Source organism: Euprymna scolopes, chromosome 30 (genome assembly GCF_053919585.1).
Source record: "Euprymna scolopes isolate OS-2025 chromosome 30, ASM5391958v1, whole genome shotgun sequence".
NCBI lineage: Eukaryota > Metazoa > Mollusca > Cephalopoda > Sepiida > Sepiolidae > Euprymna > Euprymna scolopes.
In genome coordinates this window covers 46,484,629-46,496,982 of record NC_136511.1, presented here as the reverse complement: position 1 = coordinate 46,496,982, position 12,354 = coordinate 46,484,629, and the positions used below count along the sequence as shown (strand labels likewise).

The 12,354-nt window shown below is 38.0% G+C and overlaps 1 protein-coding gene across 2 annotated transcripts in view; it reads left to right on the top strand.

Moving 5' to 3' along the window:
- Window positions 1-3,847: 3,847 nt before the first annotated feature.
- LOC145254602 (uncharacterized) overlaps window positions 3,848-12,354 on the top strand; it is a 38,987-nt gene continuing 30,480 nt past the window's right edge. For both annotated transcript variants that reach the window (XM_080113210.1, XM_080113209.1), the window contains exon 1: window positions 3,848-3,968. The gene's annotated coding sequence lies outside the window, so the exon portion shown is untranslated. The remainder of the gene's footprint in view (window positions 3,969-12,354) is intronic.

Below are 12,354 nucleotides of genomic sequence, written 5' to 3'. Positions count from 1 at the left end.
CAATTATAGCTGATGGCACTCCATTAATCTATTATATTATAAATAATTTTATCAAGAATTCTTCAGTAAGTTCTTGTGGGAGCCTTTTGAATGGCGGTGTCACCACTTTGTAGGGAGCTTGGTCGACATTCACTGATGCCTTGTATCACGGTCGTGATGTGAGCATAGGTAAACATTTCCCAATCCCCAACAAAAATATGAAAATATAAGGTTTTCAGAAATTGCATTAAGACAAACGCGAATTTTTAAAGTTCAATATGATTTTTATTTAACAATATAAGAAAGGCGAATGATGTTATTGTGTTGATGTACTTTTATTTGTGCGTATGCTGGTTTAGCACGAGAGTCATGAAAGTGATAAAGCTGAAATGTTCAAGAAAGGAATATTTTGGCAATAAAGTTAATGTTTTTAACTTCTTGTATGGTCGCTAGGACTCTATATATATATTTGTATTTAATCTGATAAGTTTCGTGAAGAAAGAAAAGTGTTCCATGTATTTAAAGATAGAAGTAACACATTGCCGACCGGCTGAAGGAGACGATAGTTTTGTATTTGTGCACGCACGTGCTTACATCAGTAGTCGTCGAAACAAAAGAGAAAGAAAATGCAAAGTCGCATTGACGTGGGTGAGTACGAGTTGTATTGATGTATGTTCCTCAGCGTGATAAAGAATGTTCGTTTCAGGGTATCACACGCGGAAACAAATAGCAGTTAGAAGAGAAGTTTGTTTTGTATTCACGTTAGGCCTGGGGCCAAAGCCCCCCCCCCCGGCATGTCCTCCGCCAGGCAGACCAGCTAGCAAAAGGGTCAATCGTTTCCGGTTTTGCCTTTTATATACTCTGTCACGTGATAGAGAGCTAGTTAGTTTATAGGATTAGACAGACATTAAAAATAAGTTATCTGTCCCTAAAAGTTAGAATATCCTAGAAATGAGGGATTATTTTAATAAACATTTATTTGAAAAAATACCCCCCACTTTAAATTCTAAAATATTTTTCGGCATATTCACATGTAATCGCTTAAAAAAGCAGAATCTCATTTATTGAATGGGGGGATAGGTAAGGGTCCTTATCTGCTTTTAAATATAGATATAATTAATTTTTTAATTTGACAAACTACTTAATGTTTTCCCTTTGTATATATTCTCAAAGATTTTCATCTTGTGCTAGATTTCCCAGTTATATATTTGTGCCATTTTTACATCCCCTCCCCAGTTTTCCCTTCAGAATGGTTCTAAAATTTATCGATTAATTTATGTATAAATGTGGTGCCGGTGTTTTGTGGATTTCATTTTTAATTTTTATTTTGCAAATATTAATTTTCCTGATATTTGAGGAGTCGGCAATGATTTAGGTACCCCGTTATTGTGATGTTTAATTTGTAATATATTTCAATTTAATTTTTATTATATTAAACACGCTGTTTTTTTGTTGTTGTTGTTGTTGTTTGTTTGGTTTTTTTTAACTCTTTACTCTTTTGTCTCCCAATTTTTCGTCTGCTAATATTTTAGTCACGTGATACCATATTAAAAATCACTTTATTGATACTGTACGAGCCTTTTTCAAGTCTCACACAAAAACACACATTCAGATTTCAAGCTATGTCATATACATACGCGCGCACAAACATACACGCCCACGTCACATATGTACACATATTCACGTTCGCATACATACACTCACATTCACGTGTATATACACACGCGCTAACGCACACATATGTACTCACACACGCGCACACGAACGCACACATGGACGACGTCACTTCCGCTTTCTGGGGAAATATACACATGCGCAAAACACCACTGGAAACGAGTATAAAACAAAGAGCAACAACCGGCTTCTTCCCTTTTCGAGACTAGCCTCCTAGGTAGCTGGTCGGCACGCTACAACACCAACCCCACAACGAACACTGGTTACACACGCGCGGACATGAACACATGTTATAACTAAAACGTTCATACTTTCAACAGCAAATAAACGACGTTTATCTTATCCATCAATTGAGTCTTTGTTTCCTTCAATTCCATTTGTTTCATTATTTTCTTGTGGCGAGCTAGGGTATTATATACTCTGGTCCGCTACAATACTAATGCATTTATGTTACTGGGCTGGCGGGCGTATTGTAACTATTCTGTACTTTTTTTTTATTTTTTTTTTTTATTACATTTTCACCCCAAACACGGCACATTGTCACTTTGGTGTAGGGGACTACTATCAGGGGAAACATCTACTGGGGTACTATGTAGGGATTAGGGCAGCGAGATGTTGGTTCACGTTGCACTTGAACTTATGCATGTCAGTACAGTTGGGGAAGCAGTGACCTGGAATGGAATTCCAAAGTCTAGCGGTTCTGGGGAAGAAACTACTGGAGTAGAAAGATCTTTTACATCTAGGGATCTCTACAGTGTGGGGTGGGATTTTGCAGCTTGTCGGGTCTGTCGAGGGTGTTTACGTCGTGGGGGCACAAGTGCTTGCAGTTCATCAGAGCATTCACCATTATAATACTTGTAGAACAGGCAGAGGGATGCAACGTTTCGATGATGGGACAGAGGCTGAAGCTTAGATGCCAGTTTAGGGCCTATCAGATTTGCGACTCTCTTTTGAACCCTGTCAAGGAGCGAGAGACTAGTAGCTGATACACCAGCCCAAATATGACAGCAATACTCCATACATGCGCGAATAGTGGCCTTGTAGAGGTACAGGATACTTTCGGGTGTTAGAAGTTTTCTAGCACCGTAGAGAGAGCCCACCTTCCTCGCAGCGGCCCTGGCAATGCTCTCGATGTAATTGTTCCAACTCATGTTTCCTGTGAACGTTAGGCCAAGGAGCTTGAGAGACGTACTCTCAGATAAAGAGTCGTTGGCCATTGCTATAGGTGGTAGAGAAGGTTTCTTGTAATTATTGAATGAAACCAGTTTTGTCTTGGCGGCATTGAACGTGACCATCCATTTTTGTCCCCATTCCACTACTGATTGGAGGTCATCCTCTAGTGTTTCTGCCATTACTGTAGATATATGTTCATTTGTTTTCCTGTCGTGCCTGCTATAGAGTGTGGTGTCATCAGCATATATACCCATCTCAGAGGCAATTTTGTCGGGGAGGTCATTTATGAATATCAGGAACAGCAGAGGTCCAAGGATAGATCCCTGGGGCAGGGGCACTCCAGCATTTATATCATATTGTTTAGATGTACGACCGTCGAGGACAACCTAAACAAAAAGACGTCGTGTAAACGTGAATTTAACTTGAAAATACTATTTTTTTAAAATAACACGGTAACATTCACCACTTTATTTTACATATTTCTTTTCCAAAGGACCGTTTGTAGACATTGACTTATATTTCAAATGTTGCGTAATTATTTCTATAAAAAAAAATAATAATAAGTATCAATAAAGTGATTTTTAATATCGTATTCAGCTAAATCGTAATTGTACGAATGGTTTATTTTATTGACGCTACACCGTAATCACGTGATTAAAATTTTAGCAGACGAAAAATTGGGAGACAAAAAAGTAAACAAAACCTTTTTTTTTAAATTTGTTTCTTGCAAAACAAAATATACCCGCTACGAAAAAAAGATAAATCTAGCTGATAAAAAGTGAAAACCTTCTGGGGAGCCAAACGCTTCAATAAAATTCCATAAACATATAGTGAGAAAACATGGAATTCGTAATATTTTTTGTGAATGGGGAGTTAAAATATAGTGTTTTTTGGAGATTTTTTTTCTTTAGAATTAGCGGTTTTTGAAAATTTCAGATGCCAAAAATAAACAAATCTAGCGATTTTCTGGAGATTTCTTTCCGTGATCTAGCGTTTTTTTTTGTTTTTTTTTTAATTATTGTCTCAATTGGCATCAACTGTCAGTTATGTCTACGGTTAGATAAGTACCTTAAAGTGAATTGGCACCTTTTCAAGGGTGTTAACTTATTTATCTAAATTACGTCGAGACAAAAGAAAAAAGGGTAAGTCACGAATAATGTCCACGTTTTCCTCATTGACTTTCAATGAAATTTATTTGAGTTTTGTTATCGTTTTGAAAGTAAACCTTAACCATTTTGAATATCGTCTGCAAGTCACATTTCTCTAAATTGTCTTTAAAACAAAAGACGTTGTTTCACATAAAATGCTTTTATTTATTTTTTTTTTTTTAGGTTTTAGTTTGTTAAATAAAATAATTTCACTGAAAATATTTGTGATAGCGAAATTCAAAGAATCGAAATAATGAATTGGTATCTAATTAATTGCCATGTCGCAGTAATGAACATATCCAAAAATTACGAAAAACGATGAGGTAGAAAAGTAATTATTAGTGAAAGCAGTCTTCGAAGACAATTAGCGAAAGGTAAATATGAAAAATCTTTCCACCTTCGAAAAATCCTTGAAAATTACCACTTTTATAGGTTTTCGGGGGCGATGAAAATGAATAGTTTCCAAGATGTGAAGAAATGCTCGTGCTCGTTTCTAAAAAGATGGGGATCACTTTTCTATAATAATTTTACGCAAAATGAGCAGAGGCAGAGCAGTATCAGAATTTTTGTAGGAATTTTTGACACCCCTAACACGAAACTGCGAATACAATATAAAAATCTCGGAATTTCTCTGTTAAAAGTGGGTTATTTATTTTCTTTATGGATTATACTTCCAAAATAAACTATTACAGTTGTTTTAAAAGTAATAGAAATATATATATTTTTTTTTAAACAGTAATGATTTTCCGAACTCAATATTTTTCAATTTTTAAACTTTAAAAATCTATCAAAATTTTTCTATTGATTCTATTTTTACGATATTTTCAGGGTCAGTGTGAAATTTTATGTTCTTTCCAATAAATCGAATATAATATTTTAGACAAACGTTTTTTTTTTTTAAATTCACGAACCCCCCCCATCCCAATTTTTAAGTGTCTATTAAAAAGTAAATAATTAATGTAGTCACCCGAAAGTAAATAATTAATTTACTCACAAATTGAAGAGAAAAGGTCAATACATAATATATTCAAATTTTAAAAAAGTGGTGGCAGCCTGCCACCCACCACTTATAACAAATAATTACTTTGCTTAATATCCGGAAAACTACTTGTTTATGTAAAATGTAAATGCGATATTCGGTTTCAGCATACCCGAAAGACCCTACTTCTATGTTTACAAAATAAGAAAAAAAAAAAAAAAAAAACTGCTTATTTTTAAATAGTATTTTTTTATTTTCAAGTTTCACGATATCTTTTTTTTTTTTTTTTTAATAAATTGTTAGATGGAAGCATAGAATAGTTACAAGACACCCTCCCTTCTCCATGTTAAAAATGGCATTTAAAATAACGTTATTATTTCAGCACGCCAGCAAAAGTGAACAAGTACCAAAAAAAAAAAAAAAAGTGGCAATAATTCCTTTCCATGTTTACAAAATGGGGGATCGATTTACTATAACGTTGTAACTAAAAAGTGAGCACCCTTTTTCAAATGTCAAAATAATAACTTAATTTTTTTTTTTTTTTTTTTTTTTTTTTAGATAATTTGGTCTATTAGTGTCCAATCAATAATAATCCATTGAAAAAATTGAAATAAAAAAAAATTAGAGGGGGGGGGGCTCGTTCAGGTCCAGCAAATATTTTTCTTTTTTAAATTTAAAACCAGCGTTACGGACGTTATCCGGGTGTGTTTTTACATTTATTCCTCATGGAACAATTAACTTTAATGTGTAGCAGTTAACAAACTACTATAAGTGGATCAATGCCCGGTGTCAAAGTGATTTGGCCAGACTGACCAATCGGTTGGCAGGGCGCATTGATTTAAGGACTATTTTTAACCCTTTGGGATCTCAGCTGCGATCGCCAGAGAGACGCCAGCAAGCGACTTATACAGACCTCTCTTATTCACCCCTCCACTGCTACTTGTTGACGACTGCAGTCTGATGGCAGACGACACCTTCAAACAGACATTTACACTTTCTTTCTTTCTCTTCAGTCTGATATACAATCTCGCCTTTTCTAAATAAATCCTTTATTATTGTTTTGTTAAAAGCAACGTCGTTTGGCCTTGTGTTTATTTAAGTAATTATTAGGAGAGAAATGCACAACATTTCTCTCCTATAAAATGGTGACCCGAAACGAACACAGACCTTTTGATTACACAGTGGCATTTCTTTTTTTGAGCAAAATATTTTTTAAAAAAAACGACAAGGGACAAAATCACAAAGGCTGAAAGACTGGAAGAGAGATTTTTTTTTTCACGAAAAGAACTTCGACGAAAACAACAAGAAAGTTATTCATTTTCCTTTTGTCGCCATTGCCGATACAAACAGCGACAGCGCGTTCAAAATCGAAGAAGAAAACAGTAACAAAAAAACTTCCAAACGGGTTTCCCGTCTCTCTCTTCTAAAAAAAAAAGAAAAACATTTTGTTTACGAATAGTTTGTTTTTCTTTACACGCTCACCAACCACGGGCAGACGACATTTCGCCTTCCATTTTCTTAACCGAAGAAACCAGCTACTACATCCTTCAATGCAACAAACTCAAACTATATATATAAATGTATATATTTATATATATAAAAAATAAAAAAAAACGAAGAACTTTGTTCCAAAAATAGTTATTTATTTATTTTTTAACGGCCAACTACACTGTAAGCACAGTATTCACTTCATATTTCACACACACACACACACACACACACAAATCTTTCCTTTCCCAATCCATACTATTGCTATTATTTATTTTTATCTTACTTGTAATTCTTCTGGCTTATTTTCCTTCATTTTTCTATCTCTCGATCGTGTCTCTTTGGAAGAAGTTTTTTTTTTCACTTTTCAACTTTTGAGTTTTTGGTCTGTTCGTTTTACTTATTAATCTAATGTCTACCACCTTGCCTGCTTATGCGGGTGACGTTCGAGTTTGATTCGCTCAGCTTGAGTCGTATTTTTCAGCAAACAACATTAAAGAGCATCGGCAATTGCCGACATTATTTAGTACATTCCCTGCGCCGTTGACGCCAGTGGTCAAAGACTTAATCACTGACACCCCTCCTAACTCTACATACGACTCGATAAAACGGGAGATCCTGCTCTGGACGTCAGTGTCAGCGGAAAAATGCTTCCAAACGTTAGTCCACGACGAGCTCTTGGGAGACTATTTGCCTAGTGAGCTACTCCAGCGAATGAGAGAGTTAGCTGAAGACGTCCCTGCTGACAGTGCCCTTATAAAACAGCTTTTCTTTTCGAGGCTGGCGGCACAGGTGAAAGCCATTTTAGCTCCTATGTTGGAAAAAAACTCTATCGACGTTGTAGCGGCATCAGAAGATAAAGTTATGGATTTTACCAAGGGTCCTATCACCGCAGCTATCCCCCAGACTTTGGCTGAAGTCTCTACGCTCTCAGTCAAAGTTAGGGACACAAGTCAAGAAACCACTTCCTTGGCTATACTTGACGCTCTCGAGTGGCTTACCAGAGAGGTGAGGAAGCTGAGTGTGGCCAGATCACAATCACCCAGATGCCGCTACAAGAGCCTTTCACCATCCCCACATCATTGCCGTCACTCTAGCAAGCCAGGACTATGCTTTTATCATAGTCGTTTTGGCAAGGATGCACAGTGCTTTACAACGCCCTGTTCGTATTTGAACCAGAGAAACGATCGTCTGGAGAACTGAGCACGGCACATTCTCCACAGACCACCCACAACCATGCCTATTTCATCACTGACTCCTTATCCCAAGCACGTTGCTTGGTTGATACAGGAGCAGCATTTGGCCACTGAAACTCCTCACCGAGAAGCCGCCAGTTTCACCCATCACACTGCTAGTGGTAAATCACTCGTCTATTCCCACGTACGGTCAAATTTCTCGCTCCCTTGACTTGGAATTACGTAGAGACTTTACGTGGGTTTTTATGATAGCTGATTTGCCCAATCCCATTATAGGCGTGGACTTTCTGCATCACTTCAATCTATTAATTGACATACGCAGTCAACAGCTGATAGATGCTAATACGGAACTTTCCATCACGGGTTCAAAATCGAACTTCACATCTATCGGCCCCGTATTTTTCAGCGTTTCTGCCGATGATCCATATCATACATTATTAAACTCCTACCCGGAGTTAACTATCTTGAATTTTGTTGTGAGTGAACGACCTCACTCAACAACTCACCATATTGAGACCACACGTGCTCCTGCATTCTCACAACCTCAACGCCTCCCTGCTGACAAACTTAAAGCAGCGAAGGCAGAGTTCAACCATATGCTGCAACTGGGAATTATACGCCCTTTATCCAGTCCATGGACTTCCCCTTTGTATGTGGTCCCGAAATGTTCCGAAGATTGGCGTCCAACTGGGGACTACTGACGATTGAATGCCACTACGGTACCTGATTGTTACCTAATCCCACACATACAGGACTTCACTTCTTCACTGCACGGTTGTAAGACCTTCTCCAAACTAGATTTGGTCAAGGCATACCATCAGATTCCAGTGAATCCAGCCGACATCCCGAAAACTGCTGTAACAACTCTGTTTGGAGCGTTTGAATTTTTAGCTATGCCTTTTGGTTTGCAAAACGCGGCTAGTACCTTTCAACAGTTCATGGACAAGGTAGTGCGTGATTTAGACTTCGTCTATAACTACATAGACGACATTTTAGTGGCAAGTGCCTCACCTGAGGAACATGTCACTTACCTCCGCCTACTGTTTGAATGGTTTCAACAGTATCAGGTTAGAATTAACCCTGGTAAATATGTTTTTGGTGCTTCCGAGTTAGTTTTCCTGGGCCACATCATCAGCCCAGAGGATATATCTCCCTTACCTGAAAAGGTTAAGGCTCTACAAGACCTTAAACCACCCACTTCACTTCGTCAACTAAGGCACTTCCTCGGCCTGCTAAATTACTACAGGCACTTCATCCCACACTGTACGGATCTCTTGTCTCCTCTTTCTGACTTGTTACGTAACAGGAAGAAGAAAAATGAGCAGATTTTGCTGAATGATATTCAGCTGAAAGCCTTTAAAGATGTGAAGGAGAAACTAACAACACACACATTACTTGCACATCCTGTGCTTGATGCCCAGTTTTCACTGGTTGTGGATGCATCGGGCACAGGTGTAGGTGCAATGTTGCAACAACAGCACCAACAACAACTACAACATCTCGCATATTTTTCGAGGCAGTTGAAACTGGCAGAACAACGTTACAATACATTTGGCCGTGAACTCCTGGTTATGTACCTCACAGTGAAACACTTTCATCATTCACTCGAGGGCCGACAATTTGTGATCTACACTGATCACCGTCCGCTTACATTCACACTGCGTGCTAAGCCAGACAAATATTTACCTTGTGAAATTCATCACTTGGATTTTGTTTCGCAATTTTCCAGCGATATCCGACAATCTCTGGGAGACAGAAAACTGCGGCAGACGCTTTATTCCGTCTCCCTATTAATTCTCTGTCCTCACCTTCAAATATCGATTTACAACAAATGGCCTTAGACCAGCAAAGTCTGGACACGTTGGATCTGTCGTCACCTGAATTCGGAACTTGCAAATTCTCGTATCTACCCGTGCCTACTTCGGACATGCAGATCATATGTGACACTTCAACAGATTCACCTAAACTGTTTGTTCCCATGACTCATCGTAGAGCTGTCTTTGACACACTACACAATCTGCCACACCCCAGACGCAAAGCCACAGTGAAGCTGATTACAGCTAGATTTTTCTGGCCTAATACGAGGCATGACATCACTGCCTGGACACGTTCTTGCATTTCCTGTCAGAAGTCAAAGGTGCACAACCATATCCGTGCACCCCTGGGAACATTCAGCACCCCAGATGCTCGGTTCAGCCATGTTCACATCGATCTGGTTGGACCATGGGCAGTCAGCCAGGGATTTACTTATCTCCTGACCTGCATAGACCGTTTCACATGGTGGCCTGAAGCTATTCCCCTTAAGGATATTTCGGCTGAATCTGTAGCGCGAGCCCTTATATCGGGCTGGATATCGTGCTATGAAGTCCCCACAACAATTACCACAGATCGTGGAGCACAGTTTGAATTCCACCTGCTCCAGGAACTTTCCAGGATTTTAGGGATCAAACGTATTCAAACAACAAGCTATCACCCAGCTTCGAACGGGATGATAGAACGCTTCCATCAACAATTGAAAGCTGCCTTACGCGCTTACCCTGACCAGCAGCAATGGAGCGAATACATACCTGTTGTCCTTCTTGGCTGTCATGCAGCTATCAAAGAAGACCTGGTATACTCTCCAGCCGAGCTTGTCTATGGAGTACTTCTATCGCTGCCAGGTCAGATGCTGATCCCGATAGAACTAGGATTGTCAGATCCAGCACTGTTTATAAACAGACTGCAAGCTTACTTTAGTAAGCTCCCACCCATGAAACCTAGGGAGCAGACCATAAAATCTTTGGTCCCCAAAGGCATTTCTTCATGGACACACATGTTTTTTAGAAAAGACTGTGTGAAAGCCCCTCTAACACCGCCTTATACTGGTCCTTATCATGTGTATCACGCACTTCTAAACGTTTCACCCTGGATATTAGGGGCAAAAAAGAAACAGTATCTGTTGACAGAGTGAAAAGAACTTTTCTTGACTCAGAAACACAAGACACACATACATTCACCTACATTCACACAGCAAACACGCATATCCCACCTACATTCACACACTTGAAGTGAATACTGAAAATGACAACTATGTCACTATTACACGTAGTGGCCGCTGTGTATATTGGCCCAAAAAATTATGCAAAACTTTGTATATTTAAACCCTGGTAAATTCGGTTTATTTAAGAAAAAAAAAAAAAAATTTAGTTGGAACTTTCTATTCTCATTACCCCTTTATATATTCTTTCTTCAGCAACGTAAACTTCCAGACATTACGTTGCCTTGTGTTCTGTATTTTTCTAAAAACTGCTACTTTTTTATTTTTCTTCATCGGCTTTTCGCCTAAGCAGGGGGTGATATAGCAATTAACAAACTATTTACTATAAGCGGATCAATGCCCGGTGCCAAAGTGATTCAGCCACACTGACCAATCGGTTGGCAGGGCACATTGATTTGAGCTGTTCCCTTAAGGACTATTTTTAGTCCTTTCGGATCTCAGCTGCGATCACCAGAGAACGCCAGCAAGCGACTTATACAGATCTCTCACTCACCCTTCCCACTGTTACTTGTTGACGACTGCAGTCTGATGGCAGACGACACCTTTAAGCAGACATTTACACTTTCTTTCTTTCTCTTCAGTCTGAGATACAATCTCGCCTTTTCTATATTATTGTTTTGTTAAAAGCAATGTCGTTTGGCCTTGTGTTTATTTAAGTAATTATTAGGAGAGAAATGCACATTTCCCTCCTATAAATGATCCTTAAACATTTATTTTCTTAAAGTTAACGTTCCTGATCAAAATTTATGGCAGAAATACTGGTAGAAATTCAGTGAATTGAATTTCAAATTCACCTTATAAATGTTGGTACTATTTTACTTTAAGGCCTGTCCCACGTGCGTATATAACAAAATATTTTTTTTTTTTTTTTTGTAGATTTCGGTGTGCTAAAAACGAATCTGCAAACCGTTACCCTCGCAAAAAAAATAGTTTTCATGATATGAAGAAATTACTTTTTCAAAAAGTGGGTGATCATTTTTCCATGTAAATTGAACTTAAAATGAGCACCCACTTTCTGGCCACCTGAGAGAGGGGGCATTTTTTTGAGAGTTTATTGGCTAAAAGCTTTTGTTTGATTTCTTTTGCATGGTATTAACCCCTGAACTCTGGGGCTATTTTCCATTTAACCGCCTAGCCTTTGTTTACACTACGCGCAAGCATAAACGAAGGCTGTTAAATGTGCACTCGCGTACAAACTGCCTTGTCACAGTGTAGTATTGGCCAAAAATTAAAATTAGACGAAAAGCAAGTAGTTTTCCAAATATTAAACCATGTAATTCTATATGTTATTATGGGTAGCCATTTTTGTACGCGCAAGCGCGCACATATGGTTGACGTTATAAAATATGTTTTCACAACGACATTCAGAAACTGACAAGTTCAGCTAAATTTTGAAGTTAAATAAATTCATTGTAAAAATCCTTTAAAGGATAAATATTAGTTTTCTGGGTTTATTTCAAAGATAATTAGTAAAGTAAAGTCCTAAGATATTGAATTAAATAAAAAAAAAAATTTAAAAACACTTTATTTGTACAAAAATTAGCTTAATTAGCCCCCAAAAGCGAGAAATTCTAGTTTTGCACAAACCAAAACAAAACGAATGGTCTAAGAATTAGGTACGGGCAAAAAATAAATGAATAAGTATAGGTGGAACTAGTTTTGAAAGCCAATTTATCATAA